This window comes from Ceratotherium simum, chromosome 8 (assembly GCF_057802395.1).
Source record: "Ceratotherium simum simum isolate JZ-2026a chromosome 8, ASM5780239v1, whole genome shotgun sequence".
NCBI lineage: Eukaryota > Metazoa > Chordata > Mammalia > Perissodactyla > Rhinocerotidae > Ceratotherium > Ceratotherium simum.
Genome location: NC_141907.1, coordinates 66,495,120 through 66,515,272, shown reverse-complemented (window position 1 = coordinate 66,515,272; position 20,153 = coordinate 66,495,120). Strand labels below are relative to the sequence as shown.

At 38.6% G+C, this 20,153-nt stretch overlaps 1 protein-coding gene across 10 annotated transcripts in view; it reads left to right on the top strand.

Annotated features, from left to right (window-relative positions):
* The window catches only part of RASGEF1B (RasGEF domain family member 1B), a 562,507-nt gene that overhangs the window by 497,060 nt on the left and 45,294 nt on the right, over positions 1 to 20,153 (top strand). The gene's annotated exons all lie outside the window — the stretch shown is intronic.

Here is a 20,153-nt window from a genome sequence, read left to right as displayed (position 1 = left end):
TACTCTGATTCTACCTGCTTTTCATCTTAAGTCCTTTAAATTAAACATATACTTGGTTAGCCAAGATTTTTCATAACCCCTTTTCTAGGAAATCATTTTTTCCTCTGGCTAAGAGTTTTGTGACCTAACTTAATTTTAGAAAATAAAAACAAAACCAAAAAAACAGTGCTGTGCCGCAAGAGCCTTGAAAACCGACAAAGAAAAAAGCCTAATGGAAACCCTGTGAAGGGGAGCCAACACTTGTTTGCTGATGTGTGAGATCCCGGCAGCTGCTTGTCTGTGGACACTGAAACGTTGTTGAGCTGGAAGGAACCTTGAAAATTATCTATGAGGAAACAGAGCCCCGGAAAAAGCAAGTTAGGACAGGAACCCACACCTTCTGACTCTCAGCCAGATGACGGTCTACAACAAAACATTTTGAAGAGTCCAAAGATGAGGTGTTTAATTTAAGACAAGCGAGGGCAAATTAGGAAGTTGCGTCAAAATCAGAGCACATTGGCAATGATAATCTCCATTGTGCCCTCCTCATGTTCCAGGCACTGTTCTCAGTGGTCCACGTGGATGGAGTTCTTCTTTCCCTGGGCTAGGAGTCACCTGCACCAGGTGATGTCCCAGCAACAGCCCCAAAATCTCAAATCTCAGGGGTTTACAACAGAGGCTTATTTCTCGTGTGCTGTGTGTTGGTTGTGATGGCTGAGGCCCTGCTCCACATGGCTTCTTCAGTGCAGGATCCAGCGTGAATGAGATGACCCTACTGACGTATGTCAATCAGGTGGCAGAAGAAAAAGGTGCAATGTCCTGAAAGCCTCTGCTCAGTCACGTCCACTCAGATTCCATCGGTCCGAGCAAGTCATATGCCAAGCCCAGTGCCAGTGAAAGGAACACGGCAAGTCATGCGACAATGGGCAGAGGTATATATATTAAACATGAAAGGCAGCAATATATTTGAAACAACAGTGCAATCTACTGCAATGGGAGTCACCACTTCACATTTATTAGCTCCTTTAATCTTTACAAAAAAACCTATGAAGTAGGTAGAAATATCATCTGATGTCCAAAATCTAAACAACATTTAAGAGACAGAGCTGATATTTGAACCCAAGCAGTCTGGCTCAAGAGCCCACACTTAATCAATAGGCTTTTCATAATATGCCGCCTTTAATCTGATAACCCTCTGACACAGTTCCCCTCTCCCCCTCCCTCTACCAACCAGTAAAGTCTGCCTAATGCCTAATGCCCAGACTTCAGCCATCTGTTATTTTTACCTGCGTTGCCACATTCATTTATTTATTCAAAAAATATATTGAGCATCTGTGGGCATGACATGATACAAAGCAGTAGGCAGAGAGTGGTTACAAAGATAAATCAGAAATAGATGATGGGCCCTACTCTCAGAAACCTAGTCAGGATATGTATAAAATAAAATGCATGGAAGTAAATGATAAATCATAAACCCACAGGAACCTAACCATTAAATTGCTATGGGGAAGTAATAAGAGATTTCTTCAGAGGAGGGAGGCCTAGGAAAGAATGGGAGAGGGGTATTTAATTTAGCCTTTGAAGGAGAGGTTGGGTATGAAGATGTGCAGATGGAAGACAAGGAAAGGAATGTATGAAAATAGGGCCTGAGGGGATGAGGTGGGGCAGCAGAGGCTTTAGTTCAAGGCACACATCCAACAGGGGCCTCAAAAGAGTTTATGCCCTGTCTCAGCAACGTATACTGGCAAGATTAAAGAAGACCTTTGTCACCCTATTTTAAACAAGTGTTCCAATACTGGGTCACACATTCCTAGTGACTAGGAATGAATATTTTTATAACTCCTGGAATTATCTTTGAATAGCACAATTATATTACATTATGTTTAATAAACATTAAAAGCATTAATTTGATACACATTATCTTCCAAAATATATCAAATATTTTACCAATCCTGTTTTGGCTTTTCTTCATTTTTAAAAAATATACCAGCAGCTTCAAAAAATGAAGGCAGGGGCCAGCCTGGTTCGCGTAGTGGTTAAGTTTGCGTGCTCTGCTTCAGCCGCCTGGGGTTCGCAGGCCCAGATCCCAGGCTTGGACCCACACACTGCTTGTCAAGCCATGCTGTGGCAGGGGTCCCACATATAAAGTAGAGGAAGATGGGCACAGATGTTAGCCCAGGGCCAATCTTCCTCAGCAAAAAGAGGGAGGATTGGCAACAGATGTTAGCTCGGTGCTAATCTTCCTCACCAAAAAAGAAAAAAAATGAAGGCAGATTTCATGTCTTTCAATGTCCAACAGGCTCTACAGTAAAACACAGTGGAAAGAAAGTACAATAATTTTGGCTGGGAAAATTGTTTTCATTCATTCATTCATTCAACGAACAAATATTTAATGAGTACTTACTATACGCAAGCCATTATTCAAGATGTTGGGGATGCAGCAGTGAACAAGAGGCACAAATTTCTGCTCCCATGGATTCTGCCTTCTTCTGAGTATGCGAAGAGAAGTACTGAGAACTAAAAAGCTAAATTGCACGTTTATGGAAGAAGCAAACCTTGATTGTCAGGCTGACTAGTATCATTTTTCTTCTGCAGACTGTGGAAAGTCATTGAAGGTCTTCTGCAGGGAAGACACAATGAGAGATTTGCAGCCTAGTATCTGGTAGGAGCAAGGTGATTTACCCCAGAACTACATAGAGTGGGCTTTGGCACCAGATGACCCTAGCTTCAAAGTTTGGTCTGACATTTAACAGCTGTAAAGCTTTGGGGAGGTTGCTTAACCTCTCTGAACTTCAATTGCCCCATCTGTAAAAGTGGGTTTTGGCACCAGATGATCCTAGATTCAAAGTCTGGTCTGACATTTAACAGCTGTGAAGCCTTGGGTAGGTTCTTAACCTCTCTGAGCTTCAATTGCCCCATCTGTAAAAATGAAATATAATCCCTAACTTGCAGGATTAAATAAGATAATAAATATAATGCACAGAACACAGACTAAACTCTCAGTAGCTTTTTATTGTGATTCTTGTGGTTACATGGAAGATGAACAGGCTTGGGGCAGGCATTGGAAGTAACGGCAGGACATCCAAAGAGAGATGTTGAGTGGAAAGTCAGAAAGATGGGAACTTTACATGATCCCCTATATTACTTAATAATCACAATGGATTAACATTTATTTTTTGAGCATCTACTGTGCTAAACATTTGACAAGTTTTAGCTCCGTTAGTTCTCACAGCAAGCCTATAAGGAAGATAGGGCTGTCATCACAATTTGATAAAGGAAGAAACTGAGATTTAGTTAACTAAGCCCAGCCTAAACAGTTAATGAGAGGCAGAACTTGAATTTAGGTCCCCTTGACTTGAAAGCCAAACATTCAAACTTTGGAGGGGCAAACTGGAAGGTTGCACTTAATTTAGTTTAAGAACCCTTACCTCCCCCTGCCCATCCATCCTCAGACACCTCTCACATCCCCCATGTGGCTGGCCTGGTTCTCCTGCTGTGCATATGAAGGAATGCGTTCAGTCTCAAGGGAACCCCCCCCCACCCCCGGCCATCTGAACAGCAGCTTTTTGTGGATTGGAGCAGATTTTGTGGTTTCACTCAGATGCGTGTCAGTCAGCCTAATCACCATCACACACAGCTCTTTCTTTTGGTCTGGAAAGGTCCTTCCAGGTTTACTGTCCCTTTCTCTGGTAATTTGACCAAGCTCCCTGGGGCTGGGAGCTAATGTGATGGAAATACACCAACCAAGGATCAAGACCCAGGTTCAATCTGGGTCTCCACCATTTACTACCTGTGTGATTTCGCAAAAGTTCCTTATCCTTTCTGAGCCTGTCTCTCTTCCTCATTTGTGAATCAGAGATAATAACCCCAGGCTCAGATCAAACAACGGGAAAAAGAAAGTGGTCTGCAGAAGGAAGCACTATGTAAATATCAGCTACTCTGTGACATCTCTGTCCTAACGGTGGCCAACTGGGGGAGTGGGAAAAATTTGAGCTCTTAGCCCCCAAAAATCAAAGTGTTGAGCCACAGAATGCTCCCAAGGGAAACATCTTGCCTGACCTTTTAATTAGACTAACTTGAACTTATGTAAAATCTATTTTAACTCTTCTTTTGTTTCCCAAGTGCAGCCATATTGAGTCATTTTTCACTCAAGAAAAAGTGTCACATTCACAGCTCTGCTTCTTCTATTTTGATGTTAATTTTAGCATTACCTGTGTGGATTACAGGTTTCTGATCCAAAACAAGCTCTGCTTAGAATAGAAGGGAGGCAGCTCTCTGACTCACTTAACAATTTAATATCAAGTGTGCTAATAGCTTTGCCATTTCTCAGTGAACAGATTCTGGCAACAAAGCCTACTGTAGTGTTCTTTCCTAACAGTTTTCTGTATGAGGATCTGACAAATTGGCTTTCCAAAATCCATGGCACAAAGATGGCATTTGCCAGCTACTATTTGGGAAGAATTTGATATTGTCAGAAGAAAGCATGATGCAGATTGTTCTCTGTGTGAGTCAGGGGAGCTTGACTTTGCTTCTTATTCTAAGTCAATCCCTTTAAAATCTCAACTTATCCCAGGGAGGAAAGACCTGCCTTTTTATGAACATTCTCTTCTCACTTACACTGTCTCACAAGCAGGCGTTTTCTTGTTTTTCTTTTCTTGTCCTCTAATGTATGATCTGGCCTGTCTAAGGAGACACCCAAATGCCAGAGCAGTGGAGCGAATAATTGGCCTTTACTCTGGGCTCTGCTGCATTTCCTAACCAGAAGGACGGCCGAGTTGAACGAGTGGGGGTCTCTTTGCATGTGGCTTTGTGCGGCAGGCCTGCCAAGCATTACTATTCCAGCCCTTAAACCTGTGCCAGACTGTTAATGTCTTAATGCTTATTCAAGTGTCAGGGAGTGCTGGCAGATGTCAGAGAGAATGGGAGGCTGTCAATAAGGAAATTACTTACATTCACAGGGTGATGGTGGCAGTCTGTCAGGTAGCGTTGAGAAGATGTCAAGCTGAAAAGAAGGAAGCAGAGAAAAAAAAGAAGGTGGCAGGAAACAACATTGGGGGAAGGTCCTTTTTTCATATATATACATTGTTTAGAGATATTTTATTTTCCTTTTATTTCTGGAGCTAAACTCCAGACCCAGCAGTCATAGGTCAAGAAATAAACAAGAAGTTGTTTCCTATTTCTGGAGACCTTAACTATAAGAGCTGCGTGAGTGGAGCCTTTTGTTTTTGACACATGACAAATAATTTAAGTTCTTTCCTGAGAAGGCAGCAGGCATCAGTTCCCTGGTCATCAGGAAACACATACGGTTTTCCATATGTTATATATTTCACTCAACACCTACTTACTACCTACTAGGAGCCAGGCGGGGCAAATAACCCAATGACTAAATGTACACGGGAAATATATTGTAAAACACATTCTTTAAATTCTAGAGAGGAAAAGACATCCTCTTTGCTGTGTGGTTTTAAGATTAAGAATTTGAACTCAGTAGACTCCCACCATGTAACTAACAGCACCTGCCTGTCTTATCTGCCTGTGTGGTGAGGAGACTTGAGGAAGGGACCTTCTGGGGAAAGGGGCTTGGAGGCAATCTGGCCTTTACAAGCGTCTCTTAGTGCCAGATTTGCTATGGTGATTCTATTTATTGCCTCCTTATGCCAGTAAAGCTGTGTTCCTGTCTCGTTTCTTCACTGGGCTTTATACCCCCTGCCCCATCCCTCCAGTATGTGTATGTGTGTGTGTTTGGAAGAAGAGGGGGCGCAAATACTGTTGTCATTGGTAGATACTCAGATGTAGTGGTTTAATTACAAGAAAAACATGCACATAGTTACAAAACTTACCTTTTAAATGAAAGGTCGGGCCCCTCAGTATCACCCTGGCAACATGAGATGCCTTCGATGTTTATCCCTGATGATGAGAAAAGCACCATTGCATTTAAAGGGAACATGGCAATTCCATTTGTAGTTAATGGTGACTTCTTAGGGCTGTCCACACTTAATGTCCCATATCTCCTATTGTAACCTAGCTCCCTTTAATATTTTAGAATTTCTCGCAGAAGGAATAGAAGAGAGGAAGTTAGGCACATTTGTGAGTTGCTTTTAGATTACTTAAGGGAAAGCAAACATTTTACTGATGGTAACTCCAAGGCTAAAGGTGCCAAGGAGTCCAGGAATCAAGGACAGGGAACTTTTCCCAGAGTACCTGAGTCAACCCGACTCCTGAAAGATGCTGCTGCAAGGACTGGACCCTGTGGGTTAAATGGGAGGTGAAAGCTGAAGTCCAGACTTAGCCTGGACAGAGATGGCCCTGGTGATTCCCGTGGGCCCCCTCCCCACTGCCCTTCCTGTCTGACACAATCCCTCTCCCACCCCCAGATCAGTGGTGTGGAGGCTGGATTCTGGATAAGAATGTGCTCATGTCCACATCAGCTCAGCCGCCCCATGGGCACCCCGCCTTCCTGCTGACCTGGCTGTGCACTCATGGATTTCTAGGGTGCATACCTTCATGGAGTTTAACACTAGCCATGGACGAGGATCCTGGCTTTTTGAAGTGTCCTCTGGGGGGCCGGCCCGATGGGACAAGCGGTTAAGTGTGCGCGCTCCGTTGTGGCGGCCCGGGGTTCACCGGTTCAGATCCCAGGCGTGCACCGACGCACCGCTTGTCAGGCCGTGCTGTGGCAGCGTCCCATATAGAGTAGAGGGAGATGGGCATGGATGTTAGCCCAGGGCCAGTCCTCCTTAGCAAAAAGAGGAGGATTGGCAGATGTTAGCACAGGGCTGATCTCCTCACACACACACAAAAAAATGAAGTGTCCTCTGAACCTTTCAAGCGCTCTCCCCAGGGGGGCATAAGCAAATCTCTGTCCGAAAAATGTGGCATTACTTAACCTATCCCCCGAGGGATTCTTCCAGGAACACCTCACATTTCAGGAAAGAGAAATATGTTTCTATTAACTTAACCCACAGCTTTCCTTCTTTGCCTTCCTAAGCTGAAGCAGAGAGCAATCAGGCTGGCAGCTCTCTGTGATCCATATTATTAGCTTTGAAACATCTTTCCTCATTAGAGCTATAGATTCTCTATGCTTACCCCCACCCCTTACACACCCAAGTAAAGTCAATCTAGCACTTTCTTCTATATGCTGCAATATTAAGCTCTGGGTAAAGGAGCATATCAATCAATCAATCAATCTATTCAGGACTAATGCTGAAAGAAGTACTTAAAAATACAGAAAAATGTGCTATCAGCAGATATAAGCAATAGCATGACAAAATCCTAGGGGTGTCAGAAAAACATTAACAAAGCATTAGGTTTCCTGTGTGCATTTATTTTTTCATTTGGTTACTTATGATACACTGCTCATTTTATGGAATCACTTTACTTTTTAAAAATTAAAATCTGTAGCATTTTCAAAATATTCTCCTTTTCTCCCCTATCCTTTCTACTTTTATGATTGCTCTTATTCTAAATCTTTGTTTCTTTTATCCTGTTCTCTAACTTGTTACTGGTCAAGAAAAATAAAAATAACAAGGCCAGTAACTATCATTAATTAAATACTTACTAAGTACTGGGATAACCTGTTTGTATTATCTCACTAAGACTTTAGGACAATCCATTACCCCTATTTTACAGGTGAGGATTGAGGTTTAGAAATGTTAAACAACTCAAGGTCTCTTGTTTTGTAATCTCAGCTTGAAGGTCACTCAGGAACTGCCCTCAACTAGGATATATATACCTCTTTAAATGTTCTTACAATCTTATAACATCTTGTACTTTTCCTTCATACTTCTTACAAGAGTTGGTCATTTCACATTTACTTGTGTAATTGTTTGATATAAGTATTTATCCCTACTAGACTGAGTTCTAAGATAGCAGAAACCACATCTATTTTTGCTATTACTGAGCCTGATACAGAGTAGGATTAGAATACATATTAAATGAATGAATATTGGAATGACCAGCTTAATGAATAAATGAGTCCTTATCTGTCCAACTCCAAAATTTGAGAGTTTTAATTTAGGCAGGAAGATTGCTTTTTAAATGAAGTCCCAGGTGACGGAACATGTGAAGTGCTATGTAATATGAAACATTGAGTAGTGTGAGCTGAACTGCCTGGGTTTGAACCCCAGCTCCATCATTCTTTAGCTGTTGGATACTGGACAAGTTGCTTAACCTTGATCTTGGACAAGTTACTTAACCTGTGTCTCAATTTCCTCATTTGCAAAATGAAGATAATAATAGAACTCACTTTGTACAGTTATGAGGATGAAATGAATGTGTAACCTCTCAGAACAGTACACGGTACTTAGAAAGTTCTGTATACATATTAGATATTATCATTGTTCAGGAATTTACTTAGTGCAGAAAAATAAAATATCCCAGGCTAATTTCATTTAAAGACTCTGTTGGGGAGGAAAAATTTATCCCCTATCCTTCTGGCTATCTAAGAATTAAATTGACATGAGACAGATTAACAGGAGAAAAACTAACAGAAGTTTAATAACATGTATAACTCCTGTATACATGGGAGAGACCCAGGAAAACTGAGTAACTCAACCAAATGGCCGAAGACACCACCTTAAATACCATCTTCAGCTAAAGACAAAAGAAGATGTTGGGGATGAGGGGAGTTATGGGTGGTCACCAGGAAAAGCACAGTAAACAAGGGAAAGGTATGCAGATTTAAGTCATTGCCTTCTCCATTGATAACAGTTTCTGGTAGAGCACAGTAGAAACCCTTACAAATGGAAATTTCCCTTATAAATGTAAATAAATGTCTTTTACAAAGGGTGACTTCTACTTGGTTTTCAGAACTTCTCCCATGTCTGCTGTTTCTTAAAAATAAACAGCTAAAATAATTCTCATGCCAAAGAGACATACTTTGGGGTGACGACTTCTGTTCCCCTATAATCTTACCTTTGAAACTTACCCCAAGAAGTTTCACAGTTCAGAAGCCAGGATGATAGATTGTTCCATGTCATTGAAACAGTCACTCAGTCCTGAGATGTTCCATGTCATTCAAACAGTCACTCAGTCCTGAGAATAGGTCAGTTCAGGTAAACAGTTGGATCTCATTTCAGGAGGTGGTGATGCAGCTGGGTTCCCAAAGTTGGGCCTATATTGTGGAGAAATCGAGTATTTAATAAGACGCATTTCTATAGAAACAAAAGGAAAACGAAGATGAGTGAGGGGAGCAGACTATAAACCAGTTTCTGAGCCCAAGGGGCAGCCAGTCGAGAAGATGTCTAGACGCCAGGGTCAAAGCATCTTTCTGCAGCTTGAAATGTCTCTGATGATGTCACTGGGTGTTCAGGTCAACTTTCTGAGGGGCACACATAGCAACAGGCATGAAGAAGCTTGTCTACACACGAACTATTTTGGCAGTTTCTCTGAAGTTTATATCAAGTTGTTAATATTCAGTTTGCAGGGCTTCAGGGGAAAAGGCAGCTTTAATTCTCAATGATTCCAAGTCGAAAGAATGGGAGAAAATTAGAAACGTTACTTTGGAGATTTGTAGCTAAAAGAATTCAGGATCCAGTCCAGTTTACAGGTAGAAAACAAAACCTTAAAAGATGAAGGACAGCACTAGAATCTGATATCCACAAACATTACTGAAACATAATTTTTCTCTCTAAAATTACTCCCATTTTTACCAAGGACAGCCAAATTAAGACTAATTTGTTTGCAAAATAAGTCTAGTCTCATTAATCTTGACTTAATCATTTATGTAAGTGTAGCAAAAATAGTGATTGATCAAATAGGCTCTTTTAATCTGCTTTGCTGGAACTTTTCATAAGGAATCTTCTGATTGAACTGTTAAAGGCCTCTCAAGGGCGGGAAAGCCAAACCAGGGGCTTGCCATCAGACTCTGACCGCAATAGCTATAGATTTGGGCAAATTCCTCTCTTCTCGAGGTCCCCAAAATATCTTGAGGTTCTTGTACCTGCCAGTAAATAAGTGACCTTCTTTACTCACCTGGTAAGGTTTCTGGGAACTCTGTAAGCAAGGTACCAGGCTGATTTTTCCGAGGGGCTTTATTGATTCCATAAAGTCAATCTTAGTTCCTTAAAGCTGTCTGGTTATATCTGAGTCTATGTATGTCTCTCCCAAATCTGACATTCCAGTCAAAGCCTTGGTAATATAACAATGTTTCCAATTGTGTCCTGTTACAAGGAAAACAGATTCTTATTGAACTTATGCAAATAACTATATTGCCATGAAAATACAATAATACTCACTGAGAGTTTCTGAATTCTGGAAAACTCAGGTAGGGAAAATAAGATAAATATTTCAGTTCTGCTTACAAAGGTATAATTTACCAAGTTGCTGTAAGTCATAGTTAGCTAAAGAGAAAAGATTTCCTTATATCTGGAGAACAAGTAATGTTTCAAACAGAAGTCATAAAAATTATAATCATCTTCATTAGTTTACTTAGTCTTATGTAATTAATTCTTGTTGATCTTGATCTTTTGTTAGCAGTTTTATGAAACTATCAGTTTCTCCATTAGAGTTCTATAAATTCTTACCCAGTTCAATGGTATGATCTGAAAGTTTATTGGAAACCTGTATTCTGGAGTACAAAGTATCAGAGTTCTTTTCATGAGATTCCATGAATCTCTCTGAAGATGAAACATATTTGCAAAAGCATCAAAGTAAAACAATAACTCTCTGTAAATGACAAAGACTTCAAATGCCCATGGTTAAAGGTCAGATAAGAGTTCATTATGATGCAATAAGGAAATCTGGTTATTTCTGTGACACACAACATTTAAGATAATAAATAGAATTACAAATGATAACATTATACCAGGACATATCAGATTTTAGGAATTTAATACAATTTCTAGAACATTTATATTAATATCCACACAAATATAATCTAAGAAGGTTTAGCATTACTTCTTATTTGACAATGCTTCCCATATAATTTAACGTGTCAAATAATCTTAATTAGTTTAACATCTCCCTTTTTATAAGGAGAGGGAACAAATCCTTTGAAATGTTCCAGGGGCCCTCTGAAACATTTCAAAATTGGTTGAGGCAAAAAAGGCTTAATTTTAGAATTTGATTTGGGGAAGTTTGTACAAGATATCAAAAGGTTTGGACAGTTAGTCAAATAGGATCATAGGTCACTATGAAACAATCCTTAATTATCCATTTGATTAAAGTGATGATAAAAGATTTCAAAGGCAAATACAGAAGGTTACATAGTTGTGAGCAAAACCAATCAAAGACCTGGTAAAGCACAGAAAATTATTTTGATTAAACACAGAATTTTTGTTTTCTAGGCAGATTACTTTAAAGGTAAAGAAAACTTTTCAAAATATCTTATCAAGAGCAGACCAATAGTCCAAGCAAACCTTCTCCTTTCAGCAGATGAAAGAAAATTAAGTTTTTATTTTACATAAGTATACTATTGATATTAAAGCTTAATCTTAAAAACTCTTACAATTAATCACTTTTTAGCCAACATGACTATACAGGGTTCTCTCTCTCTCTCTCCCCCCTCAACTTTCTATGTCCATAGTTTGTCCTTCATTTTCTTTGTTCCCAACTTTATTTTAGGACAAAGTCACTTTCATTTCCCTCAACAAAATGCATTCCCATAACTCATACCTTTTCTAATCTAAAAACATAACTTACTTTCCTTGCATACAGAGTTGTTTTCCTTATCATTTATAGTATCTTTAATTACATATATTAATTAGAATTCTTAACCTTAGAAGCCTTAATTTCTAGTGAAAACTAAGAAGTAAGCAATTGTGATCCATCTTTTATATTAGCATTCTATGGCTTGGCAAATTTTATAAATACTTCTTTATAATTTTTAGAAACATGCTTTTCAGCGTGACATAAAACATGTTTACTAACAGACCCAAGTATCTTTAGTTCCTCTGTAATAAGAGGTCTTATAAAGGTAAATAAACCTAGATTTACTTAGCAGTTAATGTTTCAGTATTTTATTTTATTTGGAAATGATCTAGACATTCAATGAATTCCCGTCATTTAACTTAACTTAGCAAAACTCTAAGGTTTCAAGTTACCCAAAAGATTTTGGAAGCTATTTGTTTGTTTGTTTTACTTTGGGGGGGTTTTTTTTGGTGAGGAAGATTGGCCCAGAGCTAACATCTGTGCCAATCCTCCTCTATTTTGTATGTGGGTTGCCGCCACAGCCTGGCTTGAGGAGCAGTGTGTAGGTCTGTGCCCGGGATCCAAGCCCGGGAGCCCCAGGACCCTGCAGCAGAGCGCTTGAGCTCAACCACTGCACCACTGGGCCAGCCAATTTGGAAGCTATTTTTAAAGTACATATACCATAAAATATAATTGTTGCTAAAAAAAGTTTATGTATAAACTCTTACATCTATCTAAATCATTTGCTTCCAACAATTATGTTTAGATTACCCACAAAAAGTTCATAAGACAATAGACAAAATCAGCCAGCATTCTAAGTTGTTTTGTTTTTGCTGACAAATTTTTCAACAGAGATAGCATGAATTTGACTGGTAAACACAGAGAGAATAAAAGTTTTTTATCTGTGTTATATCCAATGTTGATATCTCTAAAGACATGTCTCTTTTAATTAAATCAATAAAGTAGCTTTAATACCTAATATTTTCCCAAATCACATGAACCTGAAATTCATTTTGGTTAGTTTCTATTATATTCTGAGAATTTAGATTGCCCAATCCTTTCTTTATATAAGTGCTTGTTTGTTTTAAAGCCTACTGAATGGAGCTCTTTACAAATTAATTTTGGCAATACCATCCAGAGGTTAAAAAAAAAAAAATCACATCTACAACATACATATATAGACACATACAGACAGATGCAAACAGAGACCTTATAGCTACTAATATTTGTGGAGAAGACACTTAAGATTTTTCATTTTCTCAATTTCCAAATACCTCCCTTTTTTTTTTTTCCTTCTGATGAGGAAGTTCTCCCTAAAGTTTGCATTTCAAAGAATGGCTCTTAGTTCCTAGAGAAGATGGGGGTAAAAAATGTACAATACAAAGGCATGGAAAAAGTATTCAAGTTTTTTCCAAGATGGAGTTTTTGGGGCAGTTTTGCCTATTATCAGAGGTCTAGGGCAATTCAAAATTTTAAGTGCAGGACAATTCTGTTTCTAATATCCCAATATCTACAAGTATTTTGAGATGAATGGGGAGGTTTGGAGGATGGTAAAGATAGGTGAGCTTTTGAATTGCTTCTAGAGCCATATTTCTGGTTTTGTAGAGATTTGCAAGACAAAGTCAGTTGTTTTCAATTCTTCAAAGAATTGAGTTGTAGCCTGAATATCAAGAGATTGACCCACCCATCCAATTAAACCCACTACTTTAAATCAGAGAGATTTCCAACTAAGATGGAAATCAAAAGATTTCTATGTTCTAGAACTTCAGGTCAATTATTTAGACTGAGAGCTCTCTCAAACTTTTTTCAATTTAGAAGTTTTTCCAATTTAAAAGACCCATCATCTTGCCATTGACAAGTAGGGTCTATTAATTTTAATAGTGACTCAAGCCAATAAGCCTTTTGATGGCTTAACCAAGGATGCAAGAAACATCCCACAAGAGAGTACAAAGGATGCAGCCCTCACAAAATCCAGATAGTTCACTCCCAAGGATAGTCTTAAGAAAGCAAAAGCCCTTTATTGCCACAGGCAGTAAGCAACAGAAGTTGAGATGACAAAGGCCCCTTACGGACTGGGACCTCTTATGATAAACTCCCCTGAGTGCTGGCAAGACAGGACAAACAGAGTGCTGCTTATGACTTCATGTGTCGGAACCCCAGTTTATTCGACTGGCCACCCAATGCACCCTGGTAAGTGCACCTTCTGGATGGCAGAGACCAGAGAGAACATTCTTACTGGTCACAAAGCCAAGCTTTCAGGACATAGAACAAGACAAAATGAAAAACCTCATCTGGTTTTTACATATGGGCTCAAACAACAGGCTCATAGGGCCTATGCCTGCATCGTTACCCTATGGTTTTTTGTCTTTGTGACAAACAACACAACAGATAGAGACAAAGAAAAACAGTGACCATCTCTGGGAGGAAAAGGATCAATAAAAACTGAGAGTACTCTTTACCAAAATATCAGAGTTGCTAGGCGCAAGAAATTAGTTCCACAAATATTTTCTCCTGCTAATCTAAATTTAGAAAAGGAAAAAAAACTCACCACTCTTGCTTCCATTGGACCCTGCAGGCAGAGATCTGAGCGAATGAAGTGATAAGAACTTACCTTCTGCCACCTTTTGTCAGGTGTCCCAGGATCTCTCAGCTGCAGCGGTCCCAGAGCGAGCAGTGTCCCAGCCAGTAAAGTTGATCCTGCCAACTATGCCAACTGTTGGGGAAGAAAAATTTCTCCTCTCTCCTTCTAAGTTCTTCTGGCCGGTCTAAGAATTAAATTGACATGAGATGAATTAACAGGACAAAAACTAGCAGAAGTTTAATAACATATATACCTCCTGTATACATGGGAGAGATCCAGGAAAACTGAGTAATTTGCCCAAATGGCTGAAGCTACCACCTTAAATACCATCTTCAGCTAAAGAGAAAAGAAGCCACTGGGGGTGAGGGGAGCCAGTTATGGGAGGTTACCAGGAAAAGCACAGTAAACAGGGGTAAAGTTGTTATGCAGATTTATTTGCATATATTGCCTTCTCCATGGATAAGAGTTTCTAGAGATTGAGTCATCCTCCTGTTCCTGGTACAGGAGGAAGACACCCTTACAAAGGGAAATTTCCCTTACAAAGGTAAATGTCTTTTATAAATGGTAACTTCTACTTGCTTTTCAGAGATTCTCCCATGTCTGCTCTTTGTTAAAAATAACTAGCCTAAAATAATCCTTATGCCAAGGGGACATATTTTGGGGTAACAAATTTTGCTCCCCTACAACTGCCATGTGATAGTATTTATTCATTGATTCAAACCCCCTGCTGTGGAGGACCCTAAAAGTGTTACTCTTAAAGAAGTGGCCCCAGGTTTTTCACTCTCAAACAGAAAACACCCAACATGAGTCTTTCTCGAGATATTTACTTATCTTTCATCCTATAAGTTCAGAAAGAAAATATTTAGTGAAGATAAAATTATTTTTAAATTTTGAACATGTATTATAGATAGTCTTTAAAAAATATCTAATACTCTCCCATTGGGCCCACATTCTCTAGAATCTTTATCAATAATTGTGAAATGAGGCAGAGTGATCAGGGGCCTGACCCAGGGTCCCACAGTCCCAGATTTCAGCACAGCTCTGCCACCTGTTACTATCTGGTCTCGCGTAAGTCTGCTAACTGCTTCTTGTCTTGTTTTCTCAACTAGAAAATGGAGATGACGTTAATTAGATTGTTGTGATAGTTAAATGAGATAAAGTTCTGAAGACCCTGGTCAGTCAGATATGCTTAGTAAAAGTTAGTTTTCTATTACCCCCTTCCTTCTTATTTTCCTTTTTATAACCACCCCAACCAGGACTTGACCAGTACTCTACCATCCTTTTGTGCCTTCTCTGATCACTTCTTCAGTGTTTCTGCAGCTTTCCTATGACCAGGGTCATCATCACGTGGCCCTTTCCCTTCTTCACATCTTCCATGTGCTCTCAAGGCTCAAAGTAATAAAAGTAGAGTAGTAGAAAAATGGGACATTCAATCCCATTCCCAATGAATGGGAATTTGTCTCCAGTTCTGCTTATGAATGACTACTTGATTTTCAGCAAGTTATTTAAGCTATCTAGGTTTCCTTTAGCTCATCTGTAAAAGTGAGACTAATTCTCCACGAAGCATATTCTGGAATTGTTTTTTCCTTCCTCTGCCCTGTTTCTCTCTGTCGTAATAGCAGTAACAATAGTACTATTTTCAATGTACACTTTCCAAAGTCTTTCATATTTATTGTACTATTTGGTCACCATATCAAAGTTCTGAAGTATTCCAGTGAGGCACTATCATTCTATTTCCAGATAAGGAAATTGAGCAAGGACAGGGAGAAGATATATGACTTGGCAAAGTCACGGAGACCCTAGAACACAGATATATTTTACTGTGGTCTATCAGACTTTTATGGTACCCCCTATTGTATGTGTTGCACTGGGCAAAGTGCTAGAGATACAGCAACAGTCCCATACCTCTTTGTAATATAATACACACAGAAAGAGAACTGATAACTGAAGGTAATAGATGCTGAGAGCCAAATGAGTATACTACAATTCCTTTTCACCTTAATGATTTGCCTGTGAAGAAAGTATCACTTCTTTTTCTTAGACGGAATTTCCCTATCATTGTGTGAGATAGCCCCATCTCTTGTGGATTCCATGGAGAGCTCCATGGGAGAAAGAGATTAATTTTACTATGACATCATTACTCCAAGTTTATGTGAACACTAGTCTTGGAATGGATATCTTTCAACAGGGGTCTGTTTGGACTTTAAATAGTGCATGTTTTAATGTATTCTAAAACTTTGAAATTCTGTAGAACAACAAAAATCAAGATTGGAAATTATCTTGATAGGTTTTCTTCTGAGTTTTTCCCTGAGTCCGTGTTTTAGATCTGGGTGTATGAGAAGTATGCAGAGTTTCAGTTTCATTTTTAGTGAAATTGACAGGTAATGGAATTTAATCTGAAACTCCACAAATAGAATAAGACTATAAAAATAACTGGGATATTTTCTATTTTTAAAAAAATACATTTTCCCAGGACTTTTGGTAGGCCTTTTAGGAATATTTAATTTTTTAATGTGTCATGTATTCACACAGTTCAAACATGATAAAGTATGAAGAGGTGTCTTGTGTTTCCTTCCTGTCTCTTCCTCTCACCATCATCCACCTGCCTAGCTCCCATCTCCTCCCCCAAAGAGTTCCTTGTTTACCTGCCTAAAGAATGTTTTATGTAAAAAATAATACAGTATGAATATATATTCCTTCTTGTTTCCTTCTTTTATACACATTATAGCATATGCTACATAATAATCTGTACCTTGTTTCAGTAAACACTAAACACTATGAGCATTCCATATCAGTACATAGTTTCCTTATTATTTTCTATTATACTTGCAAAGTGTTTGATTCTGTGAATGTATCAAAACTGATTTAACCTGTTCTCTAACGATGGACTGTTAGTTTCTTCTAATCTTTTACCTGAGGAAATGAATAGCTTTGTTCACGTGTTATTTCACATAATGAGTGGAGTGTTTCTGTAGGATAATTTTCCTTAGCTGGTATTGGTGGATGAAAAGGTATGTGCATTTGTAATCTGCCACAACAGATTTTTGCTAATCTGATATAGTTAAAGAAAAAGATATCTCAGTATAGTTTTAATTTACATTTTTATTATGTGTCAGATTGAGCATTTTTCATCTGTGTAAAAGCCTTTTCAGATACAAACTGTGTATTCATATCCTTTGCTGATTTTCTCTTGAGTTGTTGATGATTTTCATTTAGTAGAAGTACAATAAATAAGTGTATATTCACTATTTCCTAAATTTGCTGTGGGATAGGCTTCTTTTTTAGAAGGTGGCCATTCTTATCTCCTTTGTATTTGAAGCTACAGGTGGTTAGTTTTGGCAAGCCCTAATGAATCATGCGTCTTTTTATTGTGCTTTTAATATTTGGCCAAAGTTGAATTTGAACTAATAGAAGCATAACTATACCCAAAGTCCTTCTCTTGCTATTGTACTTCTCCACATGGTTGAAATTTGCTCAGTTATATTTGAAAGAAGCAACAAGTACAACGAAGACAAACTCCCAATCTTTCTTCCTCTGTAAGTAATTTTAGAGTCATTTCACCACTCTTTACAATAAGAACTGGTAGTGTGAAAAGAAAAAAGAATGGAATTGTCTGCCACAGATTGAATCTAACGCTATAGCTCTGTTTGCTCTGTTTTCCTGTTTTAGAAGTTTGAAAATGATTCTATTTCAATCGATATGTAGTTTTCAGAAATTTGGAAAACAGTGGCATGTTCTGACTTCTCTAAACATGCTATAAAATCCACCTATTGACTTCACAGTACACCATTTAGAAACAAAGGAAAAGCTAGAGTATGAAAGGAGGATCATTGGCTATTTGCTGAATATTAATTCATTAATTGATTCAGCATGTATAATTGAGCAGTAATTATGAACCAGGCATTCCACTGAACACTGAGAATATGTACTAGTAAATGAGAAAGGCATGCCCCTTGCCTTCTCAGAGCCTGTGTTCTAAACCAATCCCTCTCTACCCTGATTACAATGAGAATCGCCTAGGGAAGCTTTACAAAAATACAAACGCCTGGGTCTGAAGTGAGAAACTAGGGGTGCAACTCAGGAACAAATTTTTTTAAAACTCCCCAGATGATTCTACGTGAAGCCAGAGTTGAAAACTATTGGTCTAGCCATAACCCCAAGATAGCTTCGAAACCACAAAATGTTTTGAAGAGGAAGTGGTCATGGAACTTTTGATATGATGTCATGTGAACTACATAGCATCAACTTGGAAGCATTCTTGCCACAATGTTTAACTTGAGAACAATAAAACCTTAAGACCTGCATTCCAATTTATAGATAACTTAGAGGATAAAAGAGCCAGTTAAATGTCACCTTGCAGAAAAATATCAGACAAATCCAGAAAGCAATACTTTGTCTAAGACAAATGGCCTGGTTTCTTCAAAAAAGGCAATGACAAGAAAAGCAGAGAAGGCCTGGGAGTCGGATGGGGACTGATATAGATTAAAAGAGAGTAAAGAAACAACAACCAAATATAACACATTAACCTTGATTACATCCTGGATCGAAAAATCCTTGGGAATAATTTTTGGGGACAATTCAGGAAATTTAAATATTTAAATATACACTGGAAATTAGATGATATTAGTTAATATTGTTGATTTTCTTAGGTGCTTAGATAGATCAGTATCTATGTACAAGAATGTCTTTATTTTAGGAGATGCATGCTAAAGTATTTAAGGGTGTCAGCAACTTTCAAATGGCTTTTCAACAAAAAATTAAATCACACAAATAGATAAGCAAATATAGTTGGATTTTTTTTAAGGAGTTTGGAAGAGGCTGAGGTATTAAAGATGAAAGAGGCTGCTGAATAGTGATGATAATTATATTTAATTAACTACCATTTATTGAATTCTATGTTCCAGATACTGTACTAATGACTTTATATGCATGATATTCTTTAATTTTTAAAACAAACATTATTATTTTAATTTCACACATGAGAAAACTAACGTTTGTGATGATTAAACATCTTGTTCAAATTCATGCTGAGCCGGAATTTGAACGAAGTTGTTCCTGTTTCCATTGTGGGTGATCTTACTCATTACACAGCATTGCCCCGCCCCCAAACTACACAGTAACCACTTACGTGGTAATGGAAAGCACATGAGGTTTGGCTGCACTTCAATTACAGCACTTACTACAATGCAAATCCACCTAATGTTTATGTGTCTGCTCTATAGACCGTGTCCTCCTTGTCATGCAAAGACCATAGTCTGGAGTCAAGCCCACACCTGTGTCCAAATTTGGACTCTGTCATTTATTAGATGTTTGTTCTTAGGCTAGCCTCTAATCTCTGAATGCAGTGGGACAGAAAATGGCAAGAGAAGGTAAGGAGAATTTTAGGGGACAGAAAACAAGAGGATATAACTGCTAACATGATGTAGGAAACAAGCTTGAGTAAAGAGGCAAAGAGAGCTCTGAGGTCTCAAGCCTGAGTGACCAGGAGAATAAAAGTACCATGATCAGAAATGAGAAAGTCATAAGGGTGAGCTATTTCAGGGGAGGTGAGAAATTTCCTAATGGAAAAGGTGAATTTGTTAGACCTCTGCCTTCTTTTAATTAGTAATACCACCATCAGAGGCAAGTCATCATAAAGCTGAAAACTTAAAACTATGACATCTATCTCTCCTTGTCTTAGGTAGCAGAGCACCTAACATCTTAAGAGCCCAATACGTGGACACAGAGCAAAGGAAAGGGCTTTGAAATCTCTCTTGGATCCAGTAAGCACAGACTGGCTCAGAATAGCCCTAGCCTGAAGCTTATGGGTATTCCATGGCCCATAGGATGTATAACTCCATCTGCTTTATGGACATGCTAGTTGAGAAAAGGGGAATAATTCAGGGAAAGTGAGTTTCAGAGAGCTACATAGCAGATCAAAAGGTAGCAATATTTTCACTCATTTATTTATTCAGTAGATATTGAA